Genomic DNA, 18,845 nt, shown 5'->3' on the forward strand with positions numbered 1-18,845 from the left:
GTAAGTTGGATGGTGTCATTTCTTTGCTCAAAACCTTCTGATGGTTTCTGGTTCACTCAGAGGAAAAGCGTTATAAATGCCTGGTATTTTTTTTTTAAGATGTTATTTTTTAAAGTAATTTCTACACCCAACATTGGGCTTGAACTCACAAGCTCGATATCAAGAGTTGCATGATTGGAGCACCTGAGTGGCTCAGTCGACTAAACGTCTCAGGTCATGATCTCACAGTTCGTAGGTTTACCCTGAATCGGGTTCTGTGCTAACAACTCAAAGCCTGGAGCCTGCTTCGGATTTTGTGTCTCCTTCTCTCTCTCCTCCCCTCCCCTGCTCATGCTCTGTCTCTCTCTCTCAAAAACAAATAGACATTAAAATAATAAATAAATGAATAAAATAAAATAAAATAATTGAGTTAGTCCTTAAAAGAAAAAGAAAAAAAAAAAAAAAAAAAGAGTAGCATGCTTTACCAACTGAGCCAGCCAGGCACCCTGGTATGTTTTTAATTTCACCTTCTTCTCTCCCTTTGACTGTCTGTTGCAAACACACTAGCCTCTCCTTACTGTGCTTTCAATATTCCAGAAAGTTCTCCCCACCACCTAATACTCTTTACCTGTGTCCACTGTTTTATTTTCTACAAATCACTTATCACCAACTAAACTTCTATATATTTTACTTGCTTATAGCATCGATTGGTTGTCTTTCCCTGTTACAAGAGAAGATTCAATGGGATGAGGATTTCATTTTGTCTGCTTCGTTCACAGCTCTATCCCTAGTGCCCAGAACAGAGCTTGGTACATAGAACTTCTCAACACATATTTGTTCAGTTAGTTTTGAATGACTGAACAAATGGGAGCCATTATTAGTGAATTAGTGGGATCTCTTAGTATTAGTGCATGTACATGATTATTCACCCATTCAACAAACATTGGTGAAGCACATAATATAAGCCAGCATTACATTAGTTGTTGGAATAGAGCCAGAAACAAAAGACACATGGCTCCTGCCCTCTTGGAGCTTATGGTTTTAGTGCTGCAAGAATTGCACTGAGTAGATACTTCTAATTGTGAGAAGGTGAAAGATTTTTTTTTTTCATACTACTTAAGTATGAACTTTATTTGAAGTTTTCAGTATCTTTAAACATTACATTTGAAAACTTCCAAAAACTTATTTTGTTTATCATTGTTATTTTCAAAAGGAGTTTAAGGTAGAATTAGAAGATTACATTCTAACTTTTTTTTTTTATTCAAGTATAATCAACATCTTCTAACTTTGTTTTTAGGACTGAGAAAGAAAAGAGTTCTAGACATCCCCCTGGCGATTGGCCTTAAGTCTTAAATATTTGTTCTCATCCTCATGATCAGATCAGCATTACATTTAAAAGCATGTATGATAACTTTTAGATCCACTGCAATGCACGTGACTTACTAAAATGTTACTCCAGCTTCTACCTAATTTTAATTCCATATTTCACTTCATGATAATTTGATATAGGTCTCTTCACAAAGCAATATTATCTTAGAGTTTGGAATTTTGTTAATCGCTTGGTGATTAGAATATATATTTCAAACTTCTCATTTCATTATGCTGAGCTCTAGCTTAGATTTTAAAAAATGATTACCAGATTTTAAGATTTTCCATTCTCTGATGAAGAGAGTAAGCTATTAAAGGTCCATTCAATCAGGTAAGTCAGTGTCATGCAGGTTTTTAAATTATTCTAAATTAATTCATCTTTTAGTTTGAATTTGTTCAAAATAGTCTCTGCTACTTAGTAGTTTTGATTCAAAAAATCACCGTTTAGCCAGTCTGATGCTGGATATGATTTCAATGAGATCCTCCTTCATAGTAGTATTTCTGTGAAGGCATCGCATCAGCTTGCATTGGTCACACAGAATTTGCCATGTTAAATGCAAGTAACACAAGCTTAACCCATGCAAAGGAAACCGTCACAGTTCAGAGTAATCAAGTGGAAGTTTTGAAATACTCCCTTTTCTAATCACAAGAGGTTAACGAAATTGTAAACTCTAAGATAATGTTACTTTGTGGAGAGACCTGGGTCAAATTATCATGGGTAATTCTCAAATGGCATTAAAATTAGGTAGGAGGAAGTTCCAGTTGATTGCAATCTGGCCAATCTCAAGGCTATAATGATCACCTGTTTCGCATTTACTAGGGTCATATTTTGTCCTTGCATGGGTATCATTGAAATCAAGGCCTCCGTTTGGGAAGCATACAATAGTTCAATAGCATCTTCTGCCTATTTTCTTAACAAATGGGAAGCCAGATGCACCACAGAGTGGTGAATAGGAAAAAAAAAATGTAAAAGTCTAACTTGTTAAAAACAAATAATAATGATGAAAATTGATAAAACAGGGCTTGAATGAAAAATAAGAAAAGAAATTTTCTTATAATTAAATTGGAAAGGTGAAGGACTGAAATGGAAAAAAAAATTTAGTTCTAAGATCTAGCCTGCACTTAAATTTTATTTTATTTTATTCCTATAGAAAGAGAAAACCAATCATTCTCTCTCAAGGGATATAGAAATTGCCACTTTCAAATAAAACTGACACAAAGAACAGTAATTTTTACAGTAGAAGACTGTAAGTTAGAAAATACATTTGAAAAGTCCAAGAAAAGGAAAATTTTTTGTGTGTGATATGTTCTTGATAAGATCCCAGACAGCCTTTAAATAAGATTCCTCCACTAACTTCAAAATCCTTTAGTGATGAGTATTTGATTTCTTAGCAGCCTGCATTGTAATTCCATTGTATTCAACTAACATTCACAGAGTGCTTATTATGGGGTAGATGCTGAGAACACAAAGACAAATGTGCCCCAATTCTAGATTCAAGGAACTTCTGTAGTGAGAGAGAGTCATGAGAACATACAAGGAGGAAGCTAAAATTTGTTGACCACTGAGCTATCTGGTAGACGTTTTTAGGGCAGTTACATACTTTAGTACTTTTAATCCTTATGGAAAAATTATAAGGTCGATATTATATGGACTAGTCATTTTATTACTGAAGAGCTTGAGGGTCACCCAGTGAGTAGGGGAGCGAGAATTCAGCGTTAGGTCTATCTGCTGCCAAGGACTAATTCTTTCCACGCTGGGATGCTGAAAAGAGAAATATGTATACATATATACAAACAATATATATATTTATACAGATATAGATAAGTGAGTGTATATTTATATATACATGTACATAAACACAAATATATATAAGCCCACATTTCTATAGGAGCCATACATAGACATACAAGGGCCTCCTTTGTTATCTAAATCACATACTGTTTTATATTTGTATTTTTTAAAAAAGATTTTTTAGAGAAGTTTTATTTATTTATTAAAAAAATTTGTTTAATGTTTATTTATTTTTGAGATAGAGACAAAGCATGAGCCGGGGACGGTCAGAGAGCAAGGGAGACACAGAATCCAAAGCAGGCTCCAGGATCCGAGCTGTCAGCACAGAGCCCAACGTGGGGCTCGAACTCACAGACGGTGAGATCATGACCTGAGCCAAAGTCGGGCACTCAACCGACTGAGCCATCCAGGCGCCCCTAGAGCAGTTTTAGATACAAAGCAAAATCAAGGAGAAGGTACAGAGATTTCATATATACCTCCTGCTCCCACACATGCATAACCTCCCCGTTATCAACATTTAGTATGTTTGGTACATTTGTTACAATTGATAAACCTACGTTAACACATCATAATCACCCAAAGTCCATGGTTTACATTAACTAGGGTTCACTGTTCATGTTGTGCATTCTACGGGTTTGGACAAATGAATAATGGCATGTATACATTGTTACAGAATCATACAGAGTATTTTCACTGCTCTAAAAAATCCCCTGTGCTCCAACTACTTATTACCCCCTCTCCAACTCCTGGCAACCATTGAACTTTTTACTGTCTTTTTACTGTTTTGCCCTTTCCAAAACATCATATAGTTGGAATAATATAGTATGTCGTTTTTCCAGATTGGCTTCTTTCATTTAGTAACATGCATTTAAGTTTCCTCCATGTGTTTTCCTGGCTTTACAGTTCATTTCTTTTTAGCACCAAATAATATTTCTTATCTGGATGTATCACAGTTTATTTATCCCATTCACCTACTGAAGAACATTTTGGCTGCTTCCAGGTTTGGGAAATTATGAATAAAGCTGTTATAAAGATTCATGGGTAGGTTTTTGTGTGGACATAGGTTTTCAACTCCTTTGGGAAAATATCAAGGAGCGCGGTTGCTGGATTATTTGATGATCAAGTGCACTTTTAATGTGTTACATAAGGTTTTGGTAAATACAGCCCACATTTCATTGTTTTCAATGGAAAAAATAATGCATTACTAGAGTGCATTGTGTTTCTCCAAATAACACTATTACATTTTAAGTACTTACAATCTCTAAGGGATTTCTTACATAATATAAAGCATTTTACAAAACCGCTGATCTAATTATTTAATAATTAATCAGTCATTAGTGCAAATGTTTGAATGCAGAATGCAATAACAATCTGCAGTATCAGATACGAATTATAATTTCCTCCTGCAATGGCAAGCACTATAGTGTAGAGAAACCATGATATGATGTTTGAGTTACACGAGGAATTCAAATAACAAGTAGCAAAATAAAATAAGTCCATTTGAAAACAGTTATTGATTGAAGAGTTGCTGAGATTGAAGAGGTTGCTGAGGTGAAAGGAGAGGAAAAAAATAGAAGGGTGGTCACTATTGCTGTTTGCTGTCGGTGAAGGGGAAGGGGCACTGTGCCGGTAGGGGAGTGAGTGGGACAGGAAATGCCTGAGGTTTATCTATGTCCAGGTCCAAGAAACTGGTGGACAGAGACTGTCTTTCTTGATGTTCGAGATTCCAGCAGCAGATGACTATAAACCACCATCTGAAGCCTTAGCTGAAGCAATGGGACGAAACAACAAACTTAAAATGGACATATTGATATAGACACCCTGAAATACTATTTATAACTGCATTTTTGAAGATGATGCTTTTAACACTTGTCCTGGCCACATTCATTTGCAAGGGCATTTAATTTAATTTAATTATTTTATTTTATTTTTTGTTCTTTTAAAGTTTTGGCACTGAGTGTTCATGGCTCTTCTTCCTGTTTCCCCCATCAACAACCAATGATGAGCATGGAATTGAATGAGTTCCTTGGGTGTAAGTACTGTACCTGCGATGCTAAGGGTTTCTCATTATCTTCACTGTCCACTAAACCCAACTTCTTTAGCATGGTTTGTGATGTTTGCTTTGTACCACTTTCTCAAAACCTTGCAAGTTAGTGACAAACGGCCAAACCAGTTTCTTGTAAACTTCACTCCTTCTTATTCTGATTTTCATCTCCCAGCCTGACTGATGAATCTGAGAGCCTGATGAATCTGATACTGCATGGGACACATCTCATGTGCCACCTCAGAGTCTCTTGTCATTTCTTCCCTCTCTTGGGATACATCGTTCTTCTGCTTGAAGCCAACCAGCCACATGTCTCGATAAGAAGTCAAGACTTGATAAATATGATAAAACGTGATGGAGACGGGTGATGAAACCCAGAAGTCCACTGGGAAGTAAGAGACAGGAAGGAACTGGAAAAAGAAGTTTTAGCTCCCTTCTTCTTTCTAGTGGACTACTCTAAGGCATGGTTTCTCTGTATAGCCTAAAGTCGTATTATGTCATATCATACATACCCTGTGGCCTAAAGGAGTCACCTGCCTACCATCTGCATGTGCCTTCTTGAAATACAGTTTATATCAGCGGCCAGCAAGGTAACACATTATCTTGTATTCCTTCTGGTCCTTCACTCTCATTTCCCCTTTCCTTTCCTCATGCTTCCCTGGTGTTGTACATTCGTTAAAAGTATTAGAGCTTAGTCTGTGCCGCAACTTTGTTTTCTAGGTAATCCAGGCCAATGCAGATCAGAGCAGTGTTGGCTGCTTTAGTCCTCTGCACGAAATATTGCATGTTGAGATGGTACATTGATTTGACATTGTTTTTCATCTTAGAGCCATTTTGATGCATGGTGTATTAGTCAGTAGTAAAAAATGCTTCTCAGATATAATCTAGAAGAGAAAGTGTTATAGTATCATCAAATATTTTGGAGTTTGGCTTCATGACAAAATTTTTATGACATCATTGAGAAAACAGAATTTTAATAATTGAGAAATAGCAAATGCACTCAGGTTAATTAATGTTTTTGTATATTTTTCGGCTAGCATTTTGACATTGACTATCCTGTTGGTCAATGTTTATGCGTCTGTTTCACCAACTAAATTTGAAGTACTTGAAGGTAAGGAGTGTGAAATAATTGATAAATACTTTGAATTACCTTCCAACAAATGACCATACAAAACTAAATGCAAAAATTTATATACTTTTTAAGTGCTTATGTATATGTATGGTCTACTCATGGACACCAGATAAGGTTCCAGGGGGCTCATAAATCCCTCCACCTAAGAACTACATTTCAGAAGAGACTAATGGGAAGAGAGCTTTGGAGTGTGTGGGTTTTGAAGGGTCTTTGATAACAGACTAAATAGAAGTAGGGGAAAACTAGAAGTGGAAAGATACTCAATTTTAATTCAAAAATTGCCTTTTCCCCTTTGATCTTTTTATCTATAGAATAAGGACAATAATCATACCTTTTAGATTTGAGATGATTAACAGTAATAGTGATATAGAGAATATGCTATACAGTGTCTATTTATTGCACGGGAAGATAAAAAGCCTAAAGATTTTTAATTAATAAATAAGATGGTTAAAATGGGATTTTAGAAGAGAAACTCATTGGCAGTTTTCACAATGGAGTGAAAGGAAAAGAAACTTTAATTTCTGGGTATGGAGGAGGGGAGAAATACTGACGTACAGAAATGAGATGAGTGGGCCATAAACAACACTCTCAGTATGGGTAAGAGCAAGACTTTTTTTATAGGGAAGAAATGTCATATGAGGAGGAGTTAGCATTTAAAAATATTTCTTCCTTTAAGAGGTCACTTTCACAGGAACTTACTCCCACTTAGTAATTTAGAAATGCGTGATTGCAATCATCATAAATGTTCACTTAAAATATTCAAGAAATAACTATGACTACAGTTGGTAGACTGCATGATAGATTTGCTGAGGGAATAGAAACGTCTTTTGGAGAATTTCACACTAGATTACGTAGAGAGACGAGTTAGGATGATGTTCCCAAGAGTAATGCCGCATGTTTGATTTCTATGTGGGATGATTGGCTTCTTTCTGTTTCTCTCATCCTTAACCTCTTCCTTATGGCTCATAAGGCAGATTGGTACCAATTGGTCTAGAGATCCTAAAGAACTGATAGGTCTGTCTTCTCTTTGTTTCTACTGTACTTAATTCGGAACTTTTATCTTTCCATTTGGATATTCCATTAGCTTCTTAAAGCAACTCTCTGCCTCCAAGCCTTTCTCCATTTAATGTGTTTTCTGAAGTACAGCCAGAGTATTCTTTCTGAAATACAAAGATGGTCACATCTCTTCCCTGCTTTAAACTCTTCACTGATTCCTCAAGTCCTGCAGAAAAAAGTTAAGAGTCCTTAGCATGACTTACAATCATCCTCATCCTATGTCCCCAGGCTTATCTCCAGTCATTCCCACCCACATGTTCAACCTCTGTATACGTGGCAGTTCCAGAGGCTGCCATGTCTGTTGAGAGGCCATTGCTCTTTTTCTTTGCATATAAAATTTTCACTCATTCTACTTTAAACTGAACTGTAATTTTTAATACATGAACATAGATTAATCATGCAAACCATATTACAGTTCTGTCCCTGCTTTGCCCCATGAGCAGGGACAAATGTGTGATTTCCAGAGGCAACCAGATTCGATAATTAGTATTTCTGGTGCTTCTCATTCTTTCTTTATCCATTTGTCTAGCTAGCTAGTTTTCACTTTTCTGATTTTAAAAATTTAGACATTAAGGGTGCTTGGGTGGCTCAGTCATTTAAGTGTCTGACTCTTGGTTTCAGCTCAGGTCATGATCTCATGCTTTGTGAGATTGAATCCTGCATCAGGCTCTGCACTGACAGTGTGGAGCTTGCTTGGGATTCTCTCTCTCTCTCTGCCCTACTCCTGCTCATGTTCTCTCTCTCTCTGTCTCTCAAAATAATAAGTAAACTTCAAAAAAAAAATTTAGACATGATCTCAAAATACTACTATAGAAAGTTAGAATTTAGCTCCCTTGAAGTCTTTTTCTGCAATATTTGTTTACTTTCTGTACTGGGTAAAAGTCTTATTTGCCTCCTCAGTTTCCCGGGTGATGTCCAGCTCCCAGACTGTGATACTGCTCCCAGGAGATAATCAGTCATTTGCCCTGGAATCTTGGGCCCTTCCTCTTGGCTGCCAGAAGCACAGCTGGGCCAACTAACACAAGGTTTAACATTTCTGGCTCTTGTTACCACATCTGGATTTAGATGAAACTCCAGTGCTCGGAATGTGAAATTCATCTTCCCAATGGCTATTGGAGGGACCAGATAACCCAACTCAGAAATGAAGGAGAATTGTATCTGTGGGTAAATTTTGACCAATGAGAGGCCAACATGTAACAAATGGCCTTTATTGCTTACCATCATGTTGCATTGCTTTATATACTCCTGTCACTCATTGACCTGGATTTGTACCTCTCCAATAAAATCTTAGTATTAAAATTTCTTTAAATATTTTATTTATATTTGAGAAAGAGAGAGAGAGAATGAGGGAAGGGCAGAGAGAGACACAGACAGAATCTGAAGTAGCCTCCAGGCTCTGAGCTGTCTGCACAGAGCCCGATGCAATGCTTGAACTCATGAGCTGTGAGATCATGACCAGAGCTGAAGTTGTACACTTAACCAGCTGAGCCACCCAGGCATCCCAAGCCTCACTATTTAAATTCTTTTGTCAGACCCAGACCCCATTTTTCCAGAGCATTCAAGGCTAAGACAGTTTCCTTCCCCAGTGTGTGTGTTTGTGTTTATGTGTTTGTGTGTGTGTGTGTGTGTGTGTGTAGACAACTTTTAGTTAATTCAATAATCAGAATTTAAGTTATCATGATTCTATACATGCTACATATCCCAGCAAAACCAGCAAGAATGAGTTTACTTTTCTCCCCCTAAAGCTTTCTATTTTTCCTGGAGTTTAAAATAACATAGATTTTTGTTGTTGTTGTTCACTTAATTTCCTATGCCAATATGGAAATCTTCCCAAACATTAAAGTTCCTTTAATACGAATAAAAATGTTAGGTAACCTAACAGTTCTTTTGTCTTTGAGATTCCTACTGTAACCTTGTGTTGTCTTGTTCCAATTTGAACTCGTTGACCTTTAGACTTGCTGTTCCACACTATTCTCCAAATTCTCTTTGCGTGGTTTTTTTTTTTTATATTCTTTATTTCCTGGATCTAATGCCTTACTTTTTTTTGGTTTACAACCTCATGTTGGTGAAGCACATCCTCCAGTAGCTTCCTAAAAAAAGTACATGGGAGGTAATTTATTTTAAAATCTTAAATGCCTGAGATGGTCTTTTTTAACCTTCATATTTACATAATAAATTATTTGGATAAGGAATTTTTGATTAGAAATAAAATTTTACCAGAATTTTAAAAACACTCCATTTTTTTTCTAGTATATTGCACCACTTCTGAAAAGTTTAATGCTAATCTAATTCCCAGTTCATTGTATATAATCAGTTATTTTCTTACAGGAAGTTTTAGTATCTTTTTCTAAATATCTAACATTTTGGATTTCATAACGTTGTGTCTTATTGTGGGTCTTATTTTGTTAATAAGGTACCAGGTGTCATTTTGTAAACTGAAGTTCTTTTTAAAAAATTTTTAAAAAATATTTATTTATTTTTGAGAGAGAGAGACAGAGAGAGTGAGTGGGGGAGGGGCAGAGAGAAAAGGAGACACAGAATCTGAAGTGGGCTCCAGGTTCTGAGATGTCAGCATAGAGCCTGACACGGGACTCAAACCCATGAACTATGAGATCATTACCTGAGCTGAAGTCAGACACTTAACTGACTGAGCCACCCAGGTGTCCCTATAAACAGGTTAAGTTTTAACAAATTATTTCTTGAATTCTTTCTTTGAAATGTTTATGGTTCTTATTTCTTAGCTATTTCATTTATCAATAAGTGTCTTTGTGAGGTTTGTGAATTCTTTTAGGTTCTTGGGGTATAACTGTGCAAAGACTAAAAACCCTATTCTCATGGAGCGTACCTTCTAATGGTAGAGATAGATAAGTTAAATAAGTAAACTAAAAAGTATGTTAGTGATAAATGCTGAGGAATAAAAGGCCAAGAAGGGAGTTATTATTTGGGGTGTGTGTGAAATTTGAAATTTTAGATATGGGGTCAGAAAAAGCTTCACTGAGAGAGTGAGGTTTAAGTTAAGACCAGAGGAATCAAAAAGTTACCTAGGTAGATCTCTGGGGGGAAAGCCATTTAGGTAGACAAAATATAAAGTTTGAAGTACAGATGTATTTTAGGAGTAGTAAGGAAGCCAGAGTGACCAAACTAAAAGAAGCAAATAGGAGAGTGGGAGGGAATGAGGTTAAAAGCAATTGGGGCCCAAATTATGCCTTGTAGGTAGAAAGGAGACCATTAGAGGGTTTTGAGCAGAGGAATAACATTATCTAACATATGTCTTAATGGAATCACTTTGGCTGGTATGTTGGGAATCTGAAAGAGGGCAAAGACAGAAGCAAATGTACTATTTTGGAAGCTGCTGCAACAAATCAAGAGAGAAGTGATAGTGGCTTGTACCAGAGTAATGGCAGTGAGGATTATGAGATGTGGTTGAATTCTTTATATGTTTTGAAGGTAGAAGTGTCATGTTTTGCTGACAGACCATATCTGAGGTGTGAGATAAAAGGAAGGAAGATGACTCAGGATTTTGGCATGAGCCTAAAAAAAGAAGTTGCCAAAAACTGAAAAGGAGAAAAGTACAGGAGGAGAAGCTTGTTTTTATCTTTATTTCTGGGAAGAGGGAGGAAAATAGAAGTTAGAAGTTTGGAATTAGGCACTGGAAGTATGAAATGTCTGTTACATACCCAAATAAAGATGTAAATTGTGAGTTTGATATTTAGCTCTGCATGTTGAGGTGACATATGTGGGTTAGAGATATAGATGTAGAAGCCTTCAGCATTCAGGTGGTCCATATGACCATGAGACAGGACTAGATAGCCCAGGGAGTGGGTGTAGATTTTACACTGATTAGAGGGGTGGAAATCTAAAGGTTGAGTCTGGAGGCCTTGCCCACATTTAGAGATCAGGTTGATGAGTAAGAAACAGGAAAGACAGAGAGGAGTGGCCAAGGTGTAGGAGGAAAGCAGGTATGTGTGTAGTTCCACAAGGAAAAGAAAGTTTTCCAAGAAGGTGGGAATCATCAACTCTGTCAGGTGTTACTGATAAACAAAGTGAGATGAGAACGAACCAGTGAAATTTTTTTTGGTGATCTTGATGAGAATAGGTGTAGGGAAGTGGTGAGGTGAAAATTGGACTGGAGTAGATTCAGAGAGAGAGGAGGGAAAGAATTTCAATTAGTGGGAGAAAATACATTTCTTCAGAAGATTTGTTTAAAAAGGCAATAAGAGAAATAAGATGGTATCTTCTTATGAAGATGGTCCCAAAGGTGAAGAAGGAAAACTCTGCCCCTCCCAAAACCAAAGCCAAAGCCAAAACCCAAGCCAAGGCTTTGAAGGCTAAAAAAGTGGTACTGAAAGGTGTCCACAGTCACAAAACAATATCGATATGTCACCTATCTTCTGATGGTCCAAGACACTATGTCTTTGAAGGCAGCCCAAATATCCTCCAAAGAGCATCCCTAGGAGAAACAGTCTTGACCACAATGCCATCGTCAAATTCCCCTGACTACTGAGTCAGTCATAAAGAAAATAGAAGACAACACACTTGTGTTCTCAAGGCCAACAAGCACCAGATCGAACAGTCTGGGAAGAAGATTGATGACACTGATGTGGCCAAGGTCAACACCCTGATCAGGTTGGATGGAGAGAAGGCATATATTCGACTGGCTCTTGACTATGATGCTTTGGATGTTGTCAACAAAATTGGGATCATCTAAACTGAGTCCAGCTGGCTAAATATAAATATAAATTTTTTAACCACCCACCCCCCCAAAAAGAAGAAAAGAAACAAAAAGAAAAGAAATAAGATGGTAGCTGGAGCTTTACTCTGTATTTTGGGAACAAAGATTATTCAGATGTTGAATATCCTAGATTGATCCTCTTATTTTCCTTCTCCTATTTTATATTTTCCAATTATTTATCTTCTTGTTCTTGCCAGGAGAGTCTTTGATTTTTGTCTTAAAACCCTCTGTTGACTTTTTTTCTATTGTCATTTTAATTTCAAGAGCTATTCTTTATTTTTGGGTTGTTCATTATTCACACGAATTGTGAGCTCTGTTCTTGTTCTTCATTTATCAAAAGTTCTATTGAAGATATGAAAATTAATATAATATAATATATATTAATATACATAAATAATATAATATATATTTTTGTAAGTAATAAAGCTTTTCAATTTTGGTGTAATTGGGTTTTTACAAAAACAAATAAAGGAGATTTAAGATTTATAAATAGATATAAATGATACAAAGTATAATATAACAAAATCCTTATGCTTAAAATACGACTTTTTTTCAGTTTCTTAGTTTTGTCTTATAAGTTTAGTCTCATCCCATCTTCCTAAAGTTACTTATTAAAGTTTTCTTTTTCCCCTTAAAGCCTTTTCCTGCTCACCAGTCTTCTACTTTTTTCTGTTTGCTTTGGTCTATATTGCATGTTAGAGGGCTTCCTCAAATATTTGGAGATCCTTGACTGTCCATGTGTAGAGTGGGTCCTGAAAAACTAACAGCTTTGTGTGCCAGGGAAGCACTGGCTGGCTGCCAGCTTTCAATAGAGATGGGAACCAGCTCTTTCCTTGTAGACCTCTATTATCAATGTCTATAGGTCTCCCCCCAGGACCATTCTGTTTTTCCAGAGGAGGATCTTGCAACTTTCTGCTTAGAGAGGTAACTGCAGACTTGAGAAAAGAGTTCAAGAAACCTCACTGGTACAGAGATTTTCACTTAATCTTCTATTTCTTATATGACACCTTGCTCTTGACCTTAGCTGTGTTTGGTGTTTAAGAGTCTCTCAGGTTCAGCTTTTTCTGGAAGGAAGGCTCTTGTCTTCTGTGCAGAGTTGCAAAGGTATAGTTCACTGGCTGTGCAGACTGGTAGAAGGGATAGGAGACTTCGAAAAGCTCCAGATTTTTAACCTGTCCTTTTCTTGTTTCATTCTGAATATTGGCTCTTAGAGGCTACCTGGTGGTTCCATTGTCTGAGTCTTTCTGGTATCTTATGGAGCAAATCCACTCAACTCGTACTGGAATGCCGCCTCTGTAGGCAATAGATTTCAGCCTTCTTCCCTCAGCTCAGTCACTTATCACCTCAATAGCTTCTGTCCGTCTCTCACTTCCTCACCAATTCTCTTTGTTCTATTGATTTTAAATTTTGGGGTTAAATATTTACATTATGTAATTTTAAAGAGGTTACTCAGAGGTAAGTATGTATATTCAATGCCCCATATTAACCTGTGACATCACTTACTACTCATTCATTATATTATTCATCATTCACATGTGACCTTCCCAGAGAAGACACTCCTAGACTGAGAGAGCCAAGTTCCCCCTGGGAGCTCTGACACTACTCATGGTAAGTCTCCTATGTTACCCATTGCTTTGTCTTTTTCCAGGACTATAAGCCCTAGGAGGCAAAGACAATGATTTATCTTCAGAGCTTCAAAGCCCAGTACAGTGTTGAATGAATGGATATCTGCAGAATTTACCCCATTAGCCTTTTTGCAGATACCTAGTGTGGACTATAAGGGCAGCATGTACAAAAGTAGAAGAGTGGATAAGTAAAATTTTATCACAGAAAAGTGGTTTTCCTATTAAATAGCTCTGTGAAACTAAGCTAATTACCCTCTTTCGGCCTCATTTCCTCAGAATTGTGACAGTAGTAATGGCCACTACATAGGGTTTATTGGGGTAGGGGGACTAATTGCTTTAATGTATGTAAAACATTTAGCCAAGCGTCTGGCTTATTATAAGCACTCAATCCACTATTATTATTTTAATTTAAATAATAATTTTGGGGTATGTTCTTAGAGATGTTATAGGGTTTTTCTTGCTTCCCCTCCCCCCCCCAATGGAATTGCCATAACCAAAGAATTTTTTTAAATATTTTTTTTAAGTGTTTATTTATTTTGAGGGAGAGAGAGAGTGCAGGGCAGGGGCAGAGAGAGGGAGAGAGAGAATCTCAAGTAGGCTCTGCACTGTCAGCCCAGAGCCTGATGTGGGGCTTGAGCTCATGAACCATAAGATCATGACCTGAACTGAAATCAAGAGTTGGGCGCTCAACCGACTGAGCCACCCAACTGCCCCACCAATGAATGTTTTTGATACAATATTAAGAACTAGTCCAGGGAAGAAAAGAGCCTATATTTGAAGCCCTGGGAAGAAAAGACATGGTTGGGGGTCAGGTCTGGCCTCTAGCGTGAGCTACTCTTGTTCCATTCTTCCCAAAACTCTAGAGTTCTCCCTTTCTTTCCATCTGAGGACACTGGAAGGTTTCAGTTTTCTTTCTTATGGAGAGTAGTTTGAAAAAGACAGATATTTCCTGATTTGTGTAATTCAAGCTTAGTTCAGTTGAAAAAAAAATTAGAAGGAAAGTCAGAAATAATAATAATTAAAAAAAAAGACATTGAGTAAGTTAAGGTGTGGAATCAAGGTTTTTCAAGCTACATGAAGCATGGGATTTTTGTTTTTCTAAACTCTTCAGAGTTTAGAGTGAAGGAGGGGCAGAACTTGTGGCACTGACTAATAAGAAAATATACGTAATCCCTGGATGTTGAAAACTTGCAGGATTTTTAAGCATGTTAATTGCTTTGACACTTAAAGTAAACCATGAAACAGTATTGGTCGAAAAGAATGGAAACTAACTTAAGTGTTGAAATTGGGTAACTTATTTATTCATTTTTTGGTGAGGGAGTAGAAACTGAAACTATGATGGCGAGTAAAATACACATAGTTCCTACTATGACTGAGCCTCAAGACTAATGGAAAAATAAATAGTCTTTAAGGAAAACCCTAAATATGTAATTGTAAATTATAGGGCATTTGAGAGCTATTGTCAGGGATGGGGGGTTGGTAACACTGAAGGAAAGACAATTTCAGAACACGATAGGAAGGAAATATTTGGTGGGTTTGGCCACTACAGAGTCCTGTCAGGGTGATGTTTGTTATTAGGAGACGGTAGAAGAGTCGGTGGCCGCAGAAGCCAATGAGGACCAAAAATAAGCACTGCCTTGAGAAGCATATGAAAGGACATTCTATGTTATTCTCAGGGCTACTAGGAGCCATTGAATCACCTTAGCCAAGGAACAATTCCATTCAGGTTTAGTAAAAGATTACATTGGCAACTATGAGGAGAAGTGTTTAGAAGAAGGCAAGAGGAGCCTATTGAGAACAGGTAGGGAGCCAATGTAGTGGTATTGCAAACTAGGGTGCCAGCAGTGGACATAGAGAAAAGGGGTTGCATTCGATATTCACTTTTGGGGAAATCAGCTGGATTCCCTTGACTGATTGGAGGGGGGAAATGAGGGAGAGGGAGATGTCATAGATGGCTTTTGGATTTCAGAGGGCAGCTGTGAGGAAGAAGGGGCTTGAGAAAAATATCAAGAGTCAGGGAAGAAACATAGCATGGCATAGTTAAGAGCAGTTAATAAATACAGATGGTATCTGATTTAGGACAATTTGGCTTATGACTTTTTGACTTTATCATGGTGTGAAAACAATATACATTCAGTAGAAACTCTACCTTGAGTTTTGAATTTCGATCTTTTCTCAGGGCAGTGATATGTGCAGGATACTCTCTGGTGATGCTAGGCAGCAACAAGGAGCTACAGCTTCCAGTTGGCCACGTGACCTCGAGGGTGAACAACAGATATGCTTGCAACCATTCTGCGCACCCATTCTCATTTTCAGTACAGTATTCAATAAATTACATAAGATAGTCAACACTTTATAATAAATTAGGCTTTTTATTAGACGACTGTGCCCAACTGTAGACTCATGTAAGTGTTCTGAACATGTTTAAGGTAGGTGAGGCTAAGCTATGACGTTTGGTAGGTTAAGTGTATTGAATGCATTTTTGACTTTTGATATTTTCAACTTACGATGGGTTTGTTGGGATGTCACCCATTGTGAATCAAGGAACATCTGTAATTAGTTTTTTCCTGTTAACCAATCCTTCCAGTTCTGGATTATGTCTTGACTTCATTAAAACTTCTCTGACCACCTGAGGCACAAATCGGTTGGCCATCACCTCACATCTTCTGGAGTACTTGCGACTCACCTGAAGTAACATGCTGCCCCTTGCACATGCTGTCCCTTATTCTGCTGACCTTGGTACGTGACGCTCCTCTTTTTACACCTAGATTGTAAACTCAGTGGCAGGGGACCTGTTCTTATACTCCTTTGAATACTCAAAATCATTTATTAGCATTTGTACATAGTGGGGTCTCAATAAAGATTTCTTGACTATTTAGTAATTGGAAATATTATCACTTTGAGAGAAATTTTGAAAAGGACGTGTTATTGTTAGTGATTCTTCTCTCATATTCTGTTCAGAGGAAAAAAATAGATCACGTGTCTAATCTCATTTCTGAAATATCTTTGTGAGGATGCAATATAAAGAACTATAGAATTGGGGGCCTGGGTGGCTCAATCAGTTGAGTGTCCAACTCTTTTTTTTTTAATTTTTTTTTATGTTTATTTATTTTTGAGAGGGAGAAAGAGATAGGACATGAGTAGGGGAAAGGCAGAGAGAGAGGGAGGATACAGGGAGTCTGAAGCAGGGTCCAGGCCCTGAGCTGTCAGCACAGAACCTGACACGGGGCTCGAACCCACGAGCCGTGAGATCATGACCTGAGTTGAAGTCACTTAACTGACTGAGCCACCCAGGTGCCCTGAGTGTACAACTCTTGATCTCTGTGCAGGTCATGACTTCACAGTTTGTTAGATTGAGCCCTGCTTTGGGCTCTGTTCTGACAACATGGAGCTGCTCGGGATTCTCTCCCCCTATCTTCCTCCCCTCAATAAAAAAATAAACTTAAAAAAAAAGAACTATAGAATTATTTATAGCAGCTATAGTTTATTGTAATCTATAAGTTTAGTAAAGAGAGACTGAGGGAATCCTGCGTATTTGTTTTTAAGTCTCTGTATTCATTGTTCCTGTTAGAGGTGATGGGTGCATTTGGAAAAACAAGGTGATGGTGGGGTGGAGGGAGGAGGGGATGAGTGAGGGGAGGAAGGGAGGTGAGAGAAGACTTACTAAAATACACACAAAACGTGTGTCTGTGTAATCCATGAAAAATGTTGCAATGAGGCCCAAAGAGTGCTCTAAAATGATGCCTATAGTGGTACAAGTCACACCCACTACCTTCTATGCCTCATGGTTAGTGGTGAATGTGGGACAGGGCATGCTGACCCTGTGGCTCTTTGATGGGCTTCTCCAACTCCTCGTTTGTCTCAGACTGCTTGTAAAGCAGCCTCTTACAACTTCCTTTGTCCATCATCCTTTGGAGTTTTTTAAGTGAGGGTGGGGACAGATGATCACTGCTGCCACTTATCTATAAGCTCCTGCTGTTATTATTAATCATAGTTTGCTCTTTACTAATGTGAGCACTTACATGGAAATAAAAGGCATTAATTGAATAGCTCATGTATGGTAGGATTTGGGGTAGGCAGCGTTGAAGACATAGATATGAAAACAAACCCCAAAATTTATGATCTCAAAGAGCATATGGTAGCAAAGTCCAGTGTGTACATAGACATACAACTTTTCACTATGGTAGTTGAGACTTTTTTTTTTTTCTATAGAAAGCTTAGCTATTAGTATTTAAGGCTTTAGAAATCAGGATTAGCAGCTTTATTTCTCCATATGTTAGCTATGTGATCTGGGCAAGATACTTAATTTTTCTGAGCCTTATTTAATGTTTATTTATTTTTGAGAGAGAGACAGAGACGGAGACAGAGCATGATTGGGGGAGGGGCAGAGATTGAGGGAGACAGGATCTGAAGTAGGCTCCAGGCTCTGAGCTGTCAACACAGAGCCCGATGCGGGGCTCAAACCCACAAACCACGAGATCATTACCTGAGCCGAAGTCATACGCTCAACCCACTGAGCCACCCAGGCGCCCCTCTCTAAGCCTTATTTGCATTAGTCCCGAAATGAAGATAGTGACACCTTCATTCTAGGGTTGTTGTAGAAATTAAATAAAATAATACAGTCAAAGCTTCTAGTGTATGTATTATACATGTTGAGTGCTTAATAAATCATATATATACAAACATGAAGATCTATTCCACTTGTCTAACAAGTGCTTTCATATTCATTTGTAGTTCTGATCTTTCTTTTGCAAAGACAAAGTTGATGATAATGATCTATTTCTTAGGGCTGAGTCAGACCAGTTGGCCCAAGGACCCACTGTTTCTTCACAGCCCATGCAGCACCCTTCCATGGTTTAGACTTCCGCCCACTCCACCCTTCCTTCTCCCTCCTAATTGCTTCCCACCCGCCCTCACAGGACTTTCCCTTTCTCCCACTCCAAATGATTATGCAAGAGTCAGGTTGCTCTTGACAATATATACTTATAAGAGCAAAATTCAGAATAAATACTTGGTTATTTCAAAGAATGAAATGAGGCATCTTGTCTCACACTTTACCCATGAGTCAAGAAATTTATGGGCATGAGTATCAATATCATCTTCACCGATCTGAAATA

General features: G+C 37.7%; 1 pseudogene; it reads left to right on the plus strand.

Moving 5' to 3' along the window:
• The first annotated feature begins 11,617 nt into the window (after nucleotides 1–11,617).
• Nucleotides 11,618–12,079, plus strand: LOC109265263 (60S ribosomal protein L23a-like; annotated as a pseudogene).
• Nucleotides 12,080–18,845: the final 6,766 nt, after the last annotated feature.

The sequence above is a fragment of the Panthera pardus genome, unplaced genomic scaffold, assembly GCF_024362965.1.
Source record: "Panthera pardus isolate Hobbes unplaced genomic scaffold, ASM2436296v1 HiC_scaffold_6, whole genome shotgun sequence".
NCBI lineage: Eukaryota > Metazoa > Chordata > Mammalia > Carnivora > Felidae > Panthera > Panthera pardus.